Below are 14269 nucleotides of genomic sequence, written 5' to 3'. Positions count from 1 at the left end.
CAGGAAGGATCCCAGGAAGGACCCCCAGGAAGGACCCCAGGAAGGACCCCCAGGAAGGACCCCCAGAGGAGTCCCACCTTCCCTCGCCCTCTGACACTGAGAAGGGGCTCTGAGAAGTCTGTCCTGGCTCAGGCTTCCACCATGGAAGACGAAGTCTCCAAGGACTGGCCTTCACCCTGCTGTGGCCTCTTGAACACAGGCTCCCTTCGTGACCCACCTGTGTTTGGGTGATGTTGTCATTTCAGAGTTTCTCAGATGTTCCCTTTTATTTCCTGCTGCAGAAAGTTCAGTACATTGGATCCAGCCGTCCTCTCTCAAAGAGTGCCTTTAAACCAGAACTGCTGACTGTGTGCTAGGGGAGGGGGTGTATTGTGTAGATGGCTGGTGGGATCCAGAAGGGCCCTTGGAGGTCGCTGACGACCCTGTGCAGCCCACACGGCCAGTGAGCTCTGTCTGCCCCGCTCATCACGTGTAGCCCTGCTGACCGTTCCTTGAACCTGGGGAACCATCAGGATGCCTTTGGTTCTTCGTGTCCTTCTGTCGGAGACAAGGAGATGTGGAGACAGACTGGTGCACATTCAGGACACTGGACACTGTGACCCTCCTCACTGCCGTCGCTCAGCTGTCCGCAGCCTGTCCCTCCCAAGCCCAGGTCCTGCTCCCTGCATTCCAGGTAAGGGCCAGGAGAGGGGAGAGCAGTGGCCCCCACGCCAGCAGCCTCAGAGTGTCAGGCTCACCCAGGGTACGAGGTGCAACCTCCTGAGTGGACTGGCTGAGCTGCATGGCCCTGGGCTCCACCACGCCTAGGCCCTTACCCCGGGGCACCTCTTGGAATGGACGGTCACTCTGTATTTGGGACAGGACTATTGAAGCCACGGGGGCAGATGGACAGGCACTCTTCTGCTGATGCCTCCAGTGGGAAGGAGTTTTCCTGCCTCTGTGTTCTGTCCTATCTCCTCGGCCTCTGGCACAGCCTTCCTGTGGGTCTCAGCCTCATCTCCACGCTGCATCCTTTGTCTGACCACCTGCACGGGGTCACTGTCCATGTGTGACCTGATTGCCACGTGTCAGCACGGCCACTGGGCTGGACCACTGAGACCAGTGGCCATCGGACCATCAGATGTGGACCATCAGAGCGGACACCTCAGCAGCGTCGCCCATTTACTGGCTCATCACTCGGCCGGCTCTGCGTCCAGTGGGGGGTGGACGATGCTGGGCTCCCCTCTCTCTCCACGTGGTCTCAGGGTCTCTCCCGCTTGGCTTCTCCAAGTCACCTCGACAGGTGGTCCTCCAGCAGTGTGGGTCAGCCTGGGGGGGCTTCCTGAGGGCCTCTCCCCTGGTCTTCAAGAGAGCAAGGTGGAGGTGGCTAGGCCTTCTCATGGCTCTGGCTTGGACCTGGCACAGTTCTCTTCCTTGGCAGTCTGCTGGTCAAAATCCAGCCACAGAGGCAGCCCAGGCCCGCCGGAGGGGCTTGACAAAGGTGTGGACCCTAGGACACCATTCCCAACAGCGATAGTTCAAAGGCTGCTCTCTGCACCTGGGACACACTATGAAATCAGACTTACCTTTCAAGAACCACACTTCCTCCCTGAATAAAGTCTTTGCTGGGCCCCCGATCAGATGTGCCCTCTAGTTCCGGAGTCCCCTGGCTCCCCGGGGAGCGCGCTTCTGGGCATCAGCACGGCTGGTGTGCGCCCCTTGGTTCTGAGCATCAGGCAGGCCGGGCTTGCACCTCACCCCACCCCGTCACATCACCTCCAAGTTCAGCACCGTTGGGCAAACGGTGACTCTCCCTCAGCTGTGGCTACTGCAGCGGTGGATGCACAGCGCCCCAGGGGACTGACACAGCGCCCCAGGGGACTGACTGTCTTCGTGCACGGGAAGCACCGAGCGCCTGGCTGTGCTCTGGTCCCAGCCACACCTTAGCCTCCGTCACAAGTTTCTGACACAGTCTTCTGTCCACAAGCGCAGGGCTGTGCCTTATGCCAACCAGTCTGGTGTCTTCAGCCCTTGCCCATGTCCTGGAGTAAAGTGTATTGTCTTTGGAAAAATTTATTTTGACACTTCCCCTGTATTACGCATGAAGAGAGTCTTCAGAGAATGTGTGTGAGCCTGAGCTACTGACGGGGAGGCGACTCCATCCTCCCTCTTAAATCCAACCTGAATCTTTGTTCTTCAAGCTCATTTCAAACATAGGCAGGCCTCTTCCTTCACGGGGAAAGAAAATGTGCGTTTTGAGACACTAGATAATGCTGTGGGCCTTCATTTTTGGCCCGTCTTCACGGTGCCCACCTCCCGTCATGGCGAGATGTCTCAGCACAGGCTTTGCCACCAGCTGGGCAGCAGAGGCCAATCCAATTCTCCTTCCGTGCTAACCAGCTAGAGCTCTGATCCTGGTTCTAAGGATGAGGACACAGTAGAGCCTGGGTGGGGAGGAGATCCCGCCACAGAGTGTGTGTGTGTGTCTGTGTGTGTCTGTGTGTGTGTGTGTCTGTGTGTGTACGAAGGGGGGCGGTGATGAACCAGAGCAAGGCTTCAGTAATGGCGCTGCTGTTTCTGCCCAAGGTCCTTTGGTGTACTCAACATTTTGAATCTGTTTGCTTATGAAATGCTGCTAAATACATGAAATCCTAACAAAGACCGAAAGAGGGAGGAAACAATCTGTGGAATTTGCTATTTCATGCTCTAACTTCAATCAATACCTTGTATCACCACCCCACGGAATAAAATCCTTTGTAAAAGGTAAGATGCAATAAAGCAGTATTGCTATTATTTATTTTTAGACACAGAGATGACCAAATACTCTTATAAAACTCCAAGACTTCCAAGTTTTATGTCAGTGGCAGCTCAGAGAGAAGAAGAACTTTAAATAAGCACAGCCCCCCTCCCCCTCCTCCCACTTACTCTGGGGTCTTGAGGACGGTTGGGAGCCAACCCACCCGTTCACCTGCAAACCCAACACTCCTGGGTCAGACGGGCCAAGGTTGCTGCATCCGTAGCTATTCTATCCCATTGCTGAATCTGAAAACTACCTTGTATCCTTTTGTTTGAACAAATAAGATGTCCTCATTGGCACTTTTGTTTTACCAAAGCTAACAATTTTCAGAAATAATAGGTAGCTCGTTGAGCAAAGATTTCTGAGTTCACACCGATGGCTCTAGGATGGGCTGAAGCTGCCATGAGCTCTAGTCTGGCCCCGCCTTCCATGTGTTTCCCTGGGTGATACCCCCGACCAGCGCTGATTCAGGCAACGTGAGCTGCTGTACAAACAGCTCTTGAAGTCGAGTGGCTCAACGCCCCAGACATTTCTTTCATGCTCATGAAAGACGTGGGTGGTTCCCAGGAGGGGGGCAGCTCTCCTTCTCGTGGTGACCCTGGGACCTGGACTCTCCCATCCCTGCCTGTGCCCTGCTTTGGCCTTGGTGACACCTGACTGCAGCTGACAGTCCGGGGAAGAGATGGGGTGACACACCATCTCTGCCCACATTCCTAGGCTGGACCAGCGGTGGTGGGGCAGGGACGGGGCTCCCCTGGGTGCAAGGGGACAGGGAAGTGCGTCCCCTGGCTGAGCCGATCCCTCCTAAGGACAGCTCTGCCTGTGGAGGAGTGAGCGTCCATTTCGGTGAAGGATGAACTCATTTCACTGTAGGCGGAGAGCGTTCTTTCTGCATTTGAAGAAATGGAGGCTCAGGGGACGTGAGGACACACTTGCAGGCGGCAGGGCTGAGCTGGGGCGTCCACGCCCCGCGGAGTCCACGGTCGGAGGCGCAGGGATGTCCAACAATGGGAAAAACAGACAGAGTTATGAAACCACTGGGTTAGACTGTTAAAGAGACAAAACACGGCTTGGAGACCGTATCAGTGAACCAGGAGACGCCATCTCACACCCTAAGAGAAGGAAACATTTACAATCGATGATGTGCAATGTTAAAGAAGATGCGGGAGCTCTTGGGGGTGTGGAGACTTGCCCGGTTGGTCAAGATGCTTGCACTTTATACGTCTGTGTTTCTTTCCCACCACGAGGAGGGTCTACGCGTGCCTCCAGGGGGCTGTTCACTGCGGGGCTGTTTCCAACAGAAGGAAGGGGAATTCACAAAATGACCCTGCAGTGGGAGTGGTGGGTAAGGGGTGGCTGCGTCCTGCAGGGGAATGCAGGCGATATGCAGAACACAAAGAAAAGGCAGAGGAACCGGGAACTGTGTGAGTCAGGAGAGATGAGCTCCAAAAACGCAATGCCAAGTGAAAAAGGTAAGTTAGTTTCCTCCTAAGAAAGAGCGAAGCTGACCCTTGCACTTTTCCCCCAAATCGTAACGTTAATCACACCACAGCCGTGAGTACTTTGTCTGGATATCGTGCTGGGAGCTTCTGCTCTAACCTGGTCAGGGAGGACATGGAAAAAGAGAGATGGACAAAACAGTCGAATCCATGTTGTACATCGTGGGACAGAAAGCAAATACGGTGCTGATACAGACAGGGTGGGAGAAGCCTGCTGGAGAAGTGGGTTTGCAGAGGGCTCTGGGGGGCAGGACCCGCCAGGCTCCCAGGTGGCAGTGGGGTTGCCTTGAGCAGAGACTCTGAGCTGGGAAGAGCCAGTGGGTGGCAGAGCCATGGCGCTGGGCTGGGCCACACGGGGCCTCCTAGATTATGAGGAGGAGTTTGACTCTCATTTGAAGAGGCTTGAGAAGCTATTGGTCTGATTTATGTTGTAAGAAAACCCCCCGAGCTGCAGTTCAGGGGACAAAGGGCGAGCAGCTGAGTGTGGTACCTGAGCACAGGGAGAAGCTGTCTGCGGGCGCAGGCAGGGGACGCTCGGGGGTCGAGGTAGCTTTAGGGTTAGAATTCACAGGACCTTCTGACGATTGAGGCAGGAGTTCCGGGGATGCTCCCAGGGAATGCACTGTGAGCGAGATCGAGACATGTCCCTCCACCAGCATCTGTGGAGTCTCCTCCCAGGAGCAACTTCCTCTCCCAAGTGTTTTTGCAGCATCCTGAGGAGTCTGTAACTCCTCGTGCATTGAAGAGGTGAGCAATGAACGGCCGCTGTTCCATAGATTTCAGGGAGTCCTGCCTCATAGCAGCATCTCCCCTCCCCTCCTCGTGGGGTGACAGCATGTAGTGCAGAAGCACCTGCAGGTCACTGAGACCCCCCCAGCCACGCCCAGCAGCGCCTAATCCAAGCCCCCTGCCCGGGGCCCCATCCACATCGGTCCCGCATCTCTCCCACCAGCGCCTCCCAGAGAAGGTGGACTCGCCTCCCCAAGCCCCGACCGCCTCCAGCTCCAATCCTCCTGGGTGTTTGGTGATGAGATGAGACCACCTCCACCCTGAGGGGTGAGAGCTGGAGATGAGGGAAAGCCAGGTGTTGCAGCCCATCGTGCCAAGAGCATCAGGCATTTGAAAACCTAAGTGGTCGTTGGCTGTGGTTTTTCCCTCCTGAACATATATCTTCATTAAACTTTGCATTATTAGATAATTGTAGATGTACATCAGTTGTAAGACATACTATGGAGAGAGTCCACATTTCTTTATCCAGTTTCCCCCAATGGCGACAACCTGCAAAACTAGGGCTTTATCGTGACTAGAGTATCAGCATTCACTGCTCTTATTCTAAACATGAAAAAAAAAACCCTCTTAAAATTCTTTTAAAAAAATCAGGAGTGTGCACCATTAAATACATAAAGGTATTTGAATCACAGGACAGTGAGAAACAAAAATTAGAAAAAAATAAAAGTAGAAAATTCTAGAGAAATAGCTCTATTTCCGTCATAAGTTTAAGGCATCTTGTATTTACCATGGTCGGCCTAATTAATAGTTTTAATAAATAACATCTGGTGATTTAACACAATGCACATACGTTCCAGCAGAAAAACTTGACGTAAAATACAAGAGCATAAAGTTTAAATGAAATCAATGATATAATGAGCAACAGATAGGTTGAAAGATAGATACAGACACAGGCCGTATAGAACAACAAAAGGCAGCTTCAAACACTCCTGATGGAGCGTGCCTGTAATTAGTGAGCTGCTCAGTTATTCATGCAAACAATCGTCAGTTTACTGTAGTAATCTATGATTGCTAAGATAATTCCTCAGTGGGACATAGTACAGTGTAGTTGGAGGTGACACTAAGGGACTTCCTTTGAATCACACCGTGTCCTGGTGACTTCAAAGTGAACACAGAATCATGACTCCTTAGTGTTTATCCATTGTGAGTGGGCGGGGCGTGTGGTGGAAGGATGGAACTGGTGACAAATGGAAGAAACAGACCACGGCCAGAGCAAGAAGTGATGGGGGGAGTGGGGAGAGGGGAGTGGGGTGTGAGGGCTGGTGGGCTGGAGAGGGAGAGAGAGATACAATTGTTAGAAACTGGAATAAGAACTCGAAAACTAGTGCCACCACGTCAAGACAGATAATCACAGCCCCTTGGGTACCAAGGACATATGTGTTGCTATGGGTGCAGTAACGCTTTCACAGCAAAGACGGGCAGCCACCGAGGAAAGGTAGATGTGTCCAGGAGAGTTCCATCCGTGATCCTGGAAGTTAGAGGTGCATCTTAGAAATACGGGGTTTTCTAATGACTCTGGGTAAAAGCCGTTCTGCCCGGCATCTGTTAAACGGTGCTCTAAACGCTGCAGGGGCTGCACACCCAACGGAGACTCATGACTATTCTGAGAGAGAAGCAGAGAGAAATGTCAGTCCAGACTTTCATCTGGAAGAAAGGATATGTGTTCTAACACGAGTGAGAACCGAGTGATTCTGAACTATTTCATGGAGTTGAGTTTCATTGATGGATAACATGCATTTTTAGCTCTCTGAGGTAATAGAACTTTAGAGCTGGGAGTGAAGGTAGAAACGCCCCTCGTCAGGCTTCTTCTTTGTGCATTAGTGGAAGTGCACTTTGCGTGCCTGCGGCCACGCAGCTGGTCCAGAGCAGAGCACAGACATGAATCCAGATGTCCTGACTCGCAGCCAGAGGGACAGGAAGTGAAGTGGAAACGGGGGTCAGATACGGGGCTTCCGGTGTGGGGTCTTCACACCCTCTCCCCAGAAGGAACCGTAGCCAGACACAAAGATCAAAACAGCCATTCCTCTGCCCTGGGAGCTGACCAAACTCTCCTGACGTGCTGCACTTATTCGTGAGACACTGCTGCTCTGGGTAGGAGCACTGGTCCTCCAAGGTGGTCCTACTCCTGTACCTCCCCACACGACTGTCTGTCTGGTAGTTCTAAGAGGTACAGGCAGGCCCGGAGTTACTAACAGCTTCACGGCTGGAGGGGTACTTGATTTGGGCCAGAAGAGGCAAAAAAATCCCTGCCCATTGGCATTGTCCGAAATCAGTAACAATCTCTGTGGTGAGTGAACTGGGATGGCCAGCTGCCCCCTCGTCTGCAATGGACAGTCTTGATGGGCCCAGCCACAGACTAGCCAGAAACTCACCAGAGAGACACAGAAAAGACACGCTCAGACTTCTCCACCATCCCCAGTCTCCCTGAGAAGCCCAGAGGAGACCCACAAGGGCTCGATGGATTGGAAAGGGGGAGCAGGCTTGAAATCACATGGTTTTTGAATGCACTCCCGAACCCAGAGACAAACCCATTGGCAGAGGTGGGAGCTTCACTGGGCGACGCTTTTGAGCACAGATGCTGACCGGTCACTGGTTGACCATAAGCTATGCAGACGCAGGGGCGACCTCTGGGAAGCTAGGCTGAAAAAGAAACCACCAGCAAATAACCCAGAACAAGGCAAACAAGACGTCATTGGCTGCAGCTCCGGGGAAACAGATGCCACCATCATCCTGGAAGACACTAAACAAGCAGGCAAACCAGCAGCCTCCGGAGGGAAGAGCAGAAGCTGGATTCTCTACAGTCTATGGCCTGATGGGTCCGGGATCGCTGTGATACCAAAGCCAGATAAAGACATCACAAAAACAGCAAACTGCACACCAACAGCCATGAGCTGTTCTGGGAGCGTTCTTGAGAAACACTCGATATTTCAGAAGGAAAAGGAGTCCATTCCCCCTGTGGCCGATACACCCCCTCCCCTAGAACATACCCAGAGAGCAGTACACATGTGTTCACGCAGCACATCGGGGCTGCAAAGCCTCAGGTAAACACAGCAGTCATCCCCAGAGCCCAATTTAAGCTCCCCGCACACCCTTCTCCCCAGAATCATCACTGCAGGCTATCCGGGCACATGGAAACCTTTAGAAAAAGGGGAGATGCTTTTTGTTTTTAAATATGGAAAACATGCTGAAGACTCAGACTCCATCAGAGCTCAAATTCCTCACCTGGGTTCCCCTGGGGGTGCTCCTGACCACTTTTAGGATTTAAATTGAATCTTCAAACATGGCAATTATTGGCTTTCCCTTCAAAGGTAATACATTTTATAAAAGCTGCATTTACAGAATACAGATTTGGAGGAGATGGATTTTTCAAAGCCCAGGATTCGGCTAAGTCTAGACAGCAACAGTTTGACAGAGAAGCGTTCACATGTGGTTGTATGTCTGAGTTGGCTCGTTTTTCTTTCTGAAGCACATTATAGAGAAAGTCATTTGATGCGGAGGCTTGGAAACCGCCGCAGACCCGCCAGGTGCCCGTCTGTGCTCTAGGGGGAGCTGACACGTGAAGCACCTGTCACCTCCAAGCCCCAGGTGATACACGGATGCACTCCCCCCATGGGTCCTGCCCTGTAAGATTATTAACCTCTCAGCACCTGAGGGCGTTTTAATTACCTTTAGTGATGCTTTCTCGTACACTGTCTCTGAAACATCCCCACCAGATGTAGGACACACGTACTGCCGCAAAACGGATCCAGTCGTCTGAAGCGCTGGCTCCTTCCTCCAAGGAATGACACGTCACAAAAGGAACTGAGCCGCTGGCACAAGCTAATCACTTTTATGTTAAAAATACGAGGTTTTATGAGGTTGGGTTGCTCGTCCATGTTCATATTTGAGTAAGGAGAATGATCCAAGTACATTTTGTCAGAATTTTTTAAATAAAAAATTTAAATGTATAAAAAATATATGCCCTGATTTAGGAAAGTTTAATATTCAGAGATCCAAATTCACAATTAGGAAGGGTTATGTTTTGCTTTATATAAACACTCTGGTTTAATTTGAATACCTTCCAATAGAAGTAACCCTAATGGGGCAACGCAGCTGGTTAACAAATTTTAACCCGTTGACAACAATGAGGGTGGACATAACACCAGAACGTAAGAAGCCCTTGTTATGAGTTTTGGAAAGAGATGAAGAGGCAGCCACTCAGAAGTTACAAATAACGCTCGGTAATGAGGGAACTTGTCAGGCCGTGCACACCGCTGGGACAGCTTCGTGGGATGAAACAGGACAAAACAGTCTTCGGAGACTGTGGCCAACACAGAAGCATATTTTCTCTCCATAAAGAATGTACTGGAGCTGAGGGTCAGGGGCTTGTGGCTGCAGTGGCCCTTCCCTCCCTGGTCCCCCATCTGTACCCCAAGACTCTCCCTAACTTCTCTGTCCTGCCCAACCATCACTTGCTTCCAGGTGGGCAATTAACATGTGAAACTATCGGTTCTACAACATAATTTTCATAAACCCTATCCCTGGTTTCAGTAATCTGGCTAATTACAGGCATCTTATTGCAAAGCAAAAGCATATTTACTGCCAAGAATTTATGTTACCGAAGTTATTTGGACCCAATTGTAACCTGAAGTACAGTGTTTAGCTGCCTGTGCATTTCCGCCATTGCTCACAGCAGAGGAACTTACACTGAGAGAGGATGGCCAACCACGGGCTGCTGACCATTTGTTAAAGATTTTAGAATAAGTAACTTGCACGTTGGCTAAAGCATGTTAAAAGCCAAACAATTATGAAAATGGGATGCATATTCGTAGTCCAGAACACCACACAGAAATGAACATAAAAGAAAAAAAATCTTTTCTGTAGCCAAGAACAAGTGCAGGTATTTGAATCAGAGTAAGAAGTACTCTGGGTACCATCTGGACCACGGGAAAAGCAGTCGTATTTACTAGGGAGCTTTGGATGATCAAAGAGTCTTCAGCATATGGGAAAGAATGGTCATTGAAGGCTGTCCCTGCTGACGGCCGTCACCATGGTGGCAGAAACGTGTGATTTTGGAAGGTGGCGTAGACAAATGGTAGGGGAGGTGGGGCCGGGAGGGAGACCGGGTGGCCCTTACTAGATGCTTCTACGAAATCTGAAGAAAGACCGTTTTTACCCCAGATCCCAACAAATGCAGATTTGAACATATAATAATTCGGTTCGTACAGATTATTAACTCACGGTCTTGGTTTTCTCAGAAGTCCCACTTTGGGTTAGAGAATGCGAGGGGCGTCCATCTCCTCCTTCTCAGTGACCCTTAAGAGTGAAGGCCGCTCTTTGCTCTCAAGAGACCGTTCTCAGGTTAGGACCTGAGGATGCTGTATCTGAGTAACTGAACAAGCCACGTGGGGGCATCTCTCCCCATGGGTGAGGTTTAGACCCCTGGCAGGGAATCTGCCTTTTTGGAGTACTTATTATGAGCCAGACACCCAGATCATATTTTAAATGTTTTAGTATCTCTAACACCCCATGATGTTGGTCATACAGTCCACACCTACAGACTCGGGGGCCGAGAAACATGGCCAAGCCCACACAGATATTCTGTGATGGTCTGGGGTTCCACTGTGACCTGGGGTGGGGGCATTTTGAGCTTGTCGACCACCAGGCTCTAGTAAGTCTGCAGACATGTGCAGCCCAGCAGTTCAGAGCAAGCTGTCTCCGGCAGCTAACATCCAGCTGGGATTGAGTTCTCCCATCTTAGTTCCTGTCCAAATATGAAATGAGTCTGGAGGGCTTGGGCACCAGATGCGCTGGGGCAGCCCCAGCTGTGAAGGGGGAAGGAATTCTAGGGGGGGATAGAACATGGCGGGGGTAAGCACCCCCAGGCAGACACGCTCAGCAGGACCCCACGCAGGGGTTAACGCGGGGAGGAAGGAGAGAGTGAAGACCAGGAGGCTGTGTCGTTGCAGGTTTAGGGCGGGGCCTGGTGGGAAGCTCCAGGAGAGCCTGGACCACGGAACACAGCAGAGCTGGAGAGTCTGCTGGTCTCAGGACCTGGGAGCCCGGCCAACCTGTGGGGAGGGTCCCGTGAGCATGACCGCAATTCTTCAGCAGTCAGCAGCCGCTTCTCTGCAGGGCAAACTACTGTGCTAGTGGGGCTGGCAGTAACAGCCAGCCCAAGGGCTGATGCAGGCTGGGCAGGAGCCCTGGCCGAGCCCCCTGCCCCCTGGTCCTGGGTCTGCACTGGCAGGGCTCCCAGGAAAGCAAAGTGCATGGCTAAGCGGGCTGCCCTGAGGGAACAGGCTTCCGTCGGCGACGCTGGGCGTTGCCGGAGGGCCCTCGCTGTTCTCGTCATCGGCCCAGCCCACCTCCCTCCAGCTCCTCATCGCACTCCTACTTCTCTGGATGCCCCAGGAGCAGAATCGTCTCTATCTCTGGATGCTTCCCAGGCAACTCGACTTACTCTGGATCTATGTGCCAATTCTGGAAATAGCTCCGTCCACAGACATGATGGGGCAATCCTTTCCCGGGCTCTTGGACCAGCACCTGTGCTCACGGGCATCCTGATTTGCTGTTTCCCTCTTCAGAGACCCTCTGTGCGCATGTGTGCACGTGTGTGTGTACAGGCGAGCGCACGTGTGAGTGGGCACCACGCACACGCCTTTGTTAGAGCTGAAGGACCGGGAGGGGCTGGCCGTCCATGGACCGCCTCACATGATGTAAGGAGTGTGATCGGCTCCCTGGGCTGACAATTATTTCTGCCTCTGGGGAGAGTCTCCAGGGCTGGAAGCAGAAGCCTGTTTCTGCAAAATCTCCCATGTCCTGCAGTCCACTGGCCAGTCCCTGGGGGAGGGGAGCGGCTCACAGATTCACAGAAGGTGCTCCCATAGCTGAAGGCTGAACGCCCGCTTGGACTGCATGTCAGGGAGTGCAGTTTGGGGTAGAGATTAATTAGCTCATGTCATGAACTGCTGAGGACTGGCTGTCTCCAGTGTCCAGACTCCTCTGCCTGTCGCTGATTTTACAAGAGCTGGATGTGGTCCCACCAAGGTGGGGACACCTGACTTTATCATGTCCTTAAGAATCTCAAAACAAAGAAACAGCATGTCCTCTGCACAGGGAAGTTGAGTGAGGGGGGCTGGGACCCTACTTTATGGTGTATGAATCAATCATCTGGAACCCTGAAGAACAGCCATAAGACAGCAGACACCACAAGATCCCCACCTTGCCCTTATCCTCACGTCCTGGAGGCAGGAACCCCTCTAGGGACCCTGAGAAGGAGGCGGACTGTGTGGGGTGGTCATGGCTGACCTCCCGAAGCACCTCTTCCCCAGCCAGGCTGAGGCCAAGGGTGTGTGCGATGCTGGCCTCTGCCCTGAGGTCCACTGCCATCAAATGTTTTCCTGCAGCCGGTGAAGTGGTGGGGGGCGCTGGTGGAGACGGTGGAGAGGGCAGAGGAGGCCTGGGAGAGTGGACCCCGTGGGTGTCAGAACCCTCCCACACTCCTGGGGCAGAGAGGAGGGTGGCAGAGCCCAGTGCTCAGCCGGGCCCAAGTCTGTGAGCAAAGCTGCAGCTGCACTTGCAGGTGGACCCAGCCTGTGTCCTCCTCATGGGCACCCCTGGGTGGAGTAGTGCCCGCCGCCCTCCCCTGGGACCCTTGGTGACCACGCCTGCTGTTCCCACAGAACTTGACCTTTGGGGAGAACCACGTTGTGCTTTGCTTGACCTGGTTTTCTCCTTTCCTACTTCATTTCTAAACTTGGGCAGAAAAAACAAAGGTTGTGCGTCTGCTGGGAACCTCTGGGCAGGAGGTGCCCATCAGAACTCCCAGCTCCTGGACACAGCAGTCCCAGATCTGACCCCCGAGGATCTTGCTGTTCCTGAAATCGGGGTCTGTAGCTCCTAAGGGACAACTACGAATGCAACACAAAATATATTTTCTATGAGAGACATTTTATTTGCTAGTTTGAACGGTCACAGTGGCACCAAAGTTTACGATGACTTGTCATCTCCTAGTTTGTGTCACGGTCTGTGCATCCACACGCGTCTATACGCTGTTTTATGCATTTTCACTTTCACTATATTTTTTTAGGATAGTGTCGTACTCTGGAGGATTTATAAATGTTGACTTAGGAGGTATATTTTTCCTTATAATCATATTCCATATTAAGAAATAAAATATTAAAATAATTAACTGAATTCTTCAGGCTGCAGGCAGCTAACATTGTTTTCAAGGATCTCAATGCTTAGTGCCAGTGCTTAAGTATAGGTTTTTTTAAATGTACTTGGTAAGGTGTGAATGTATGTTAAAGAGTTAGGCATTGAGATCCCGCTTTGTGCGGTGATGGTAAAACCTCAGTGCTGTTTCCGCAGGACACGTTGCCTGCTCTTCTCCAAGTGACAAAACAAGCAGGACGGAATTTTGGAAAGAAAACTGAAGTTCATGTTCCAACTCAAGCAATGAATTAGATTTGCCATGAAAAGCATTTTGGACACATTAACTGAAGGGTGCCACATGTCTCCCTGATCTTGGTATGGAGGTTACTTACATACTTCATACAAGAGTCCAGGCTTGGAAGCCTCAGAATTAGGGATGGAGGACACATCCCAGCAGACCCAGAAACAGCTTCTCCTCGGAACACAAAATTCACTAGCAAATCATAGAAATTCAATATACATTTTATGTAATACCATATAATTATTTATAGAGTTGTAATTGTAGAAATTTATATTTTAAATTATACATTTATAATGGTATATGAAATAACTATATATGTCTTATTATAAATTACATAAAAAGTGCAGTGTGGTTTCTCCCCAGTGATTGGGGATGTTTTCCTTTTTTCTCCCTGACTGAGGACAGTATTCCCGATGCTAAAATGGTACCTGACAGTTGCTCAAAAAGGTCACACTGGCTCCAACGTTTATAGTGAGTTGTCATCTCCTAGTGTGTGTTATGGTCTGTGTATCCACCCACGTCTGTACACTGTTTTATGCATTTTTCACTTTCACTTTATTTTTTTAGGAAACTATCATATTCCAGAAAATTTAGAAATGTTGAGACGAGGAATGTTAGTTTCCCTTCCTGTTGTAGAACATTGAATGAACGTCTCCATCCTGAAACAGCTGTCTTGTCTGTCTGTCCACACTCAACGGCCTCTAAATGAGTTGCTAGTTCCATACAAACACATCTCACCAAAAACTCCTATAATGACGTACAATGACG

The sequence above is a fragment of the Orcinus orca genome, chromosome 14 (assembly GCF_937001465.1).
Source record: "Orcinus orca chromosome 14, mOrcOrc1.1, whole genome shotgun sequence".
Taxonomy (NCBI): Eukaryota; Metazoa; Chordata; class Mammalia; order Artiodactyla; family Delphinidae; genus Orcinus; species Orcinus orca.
The sequence above is the reverse complement of the archived record's forward strand: the minus strand, read 5'-3'. Positions refer to the sequence as shown.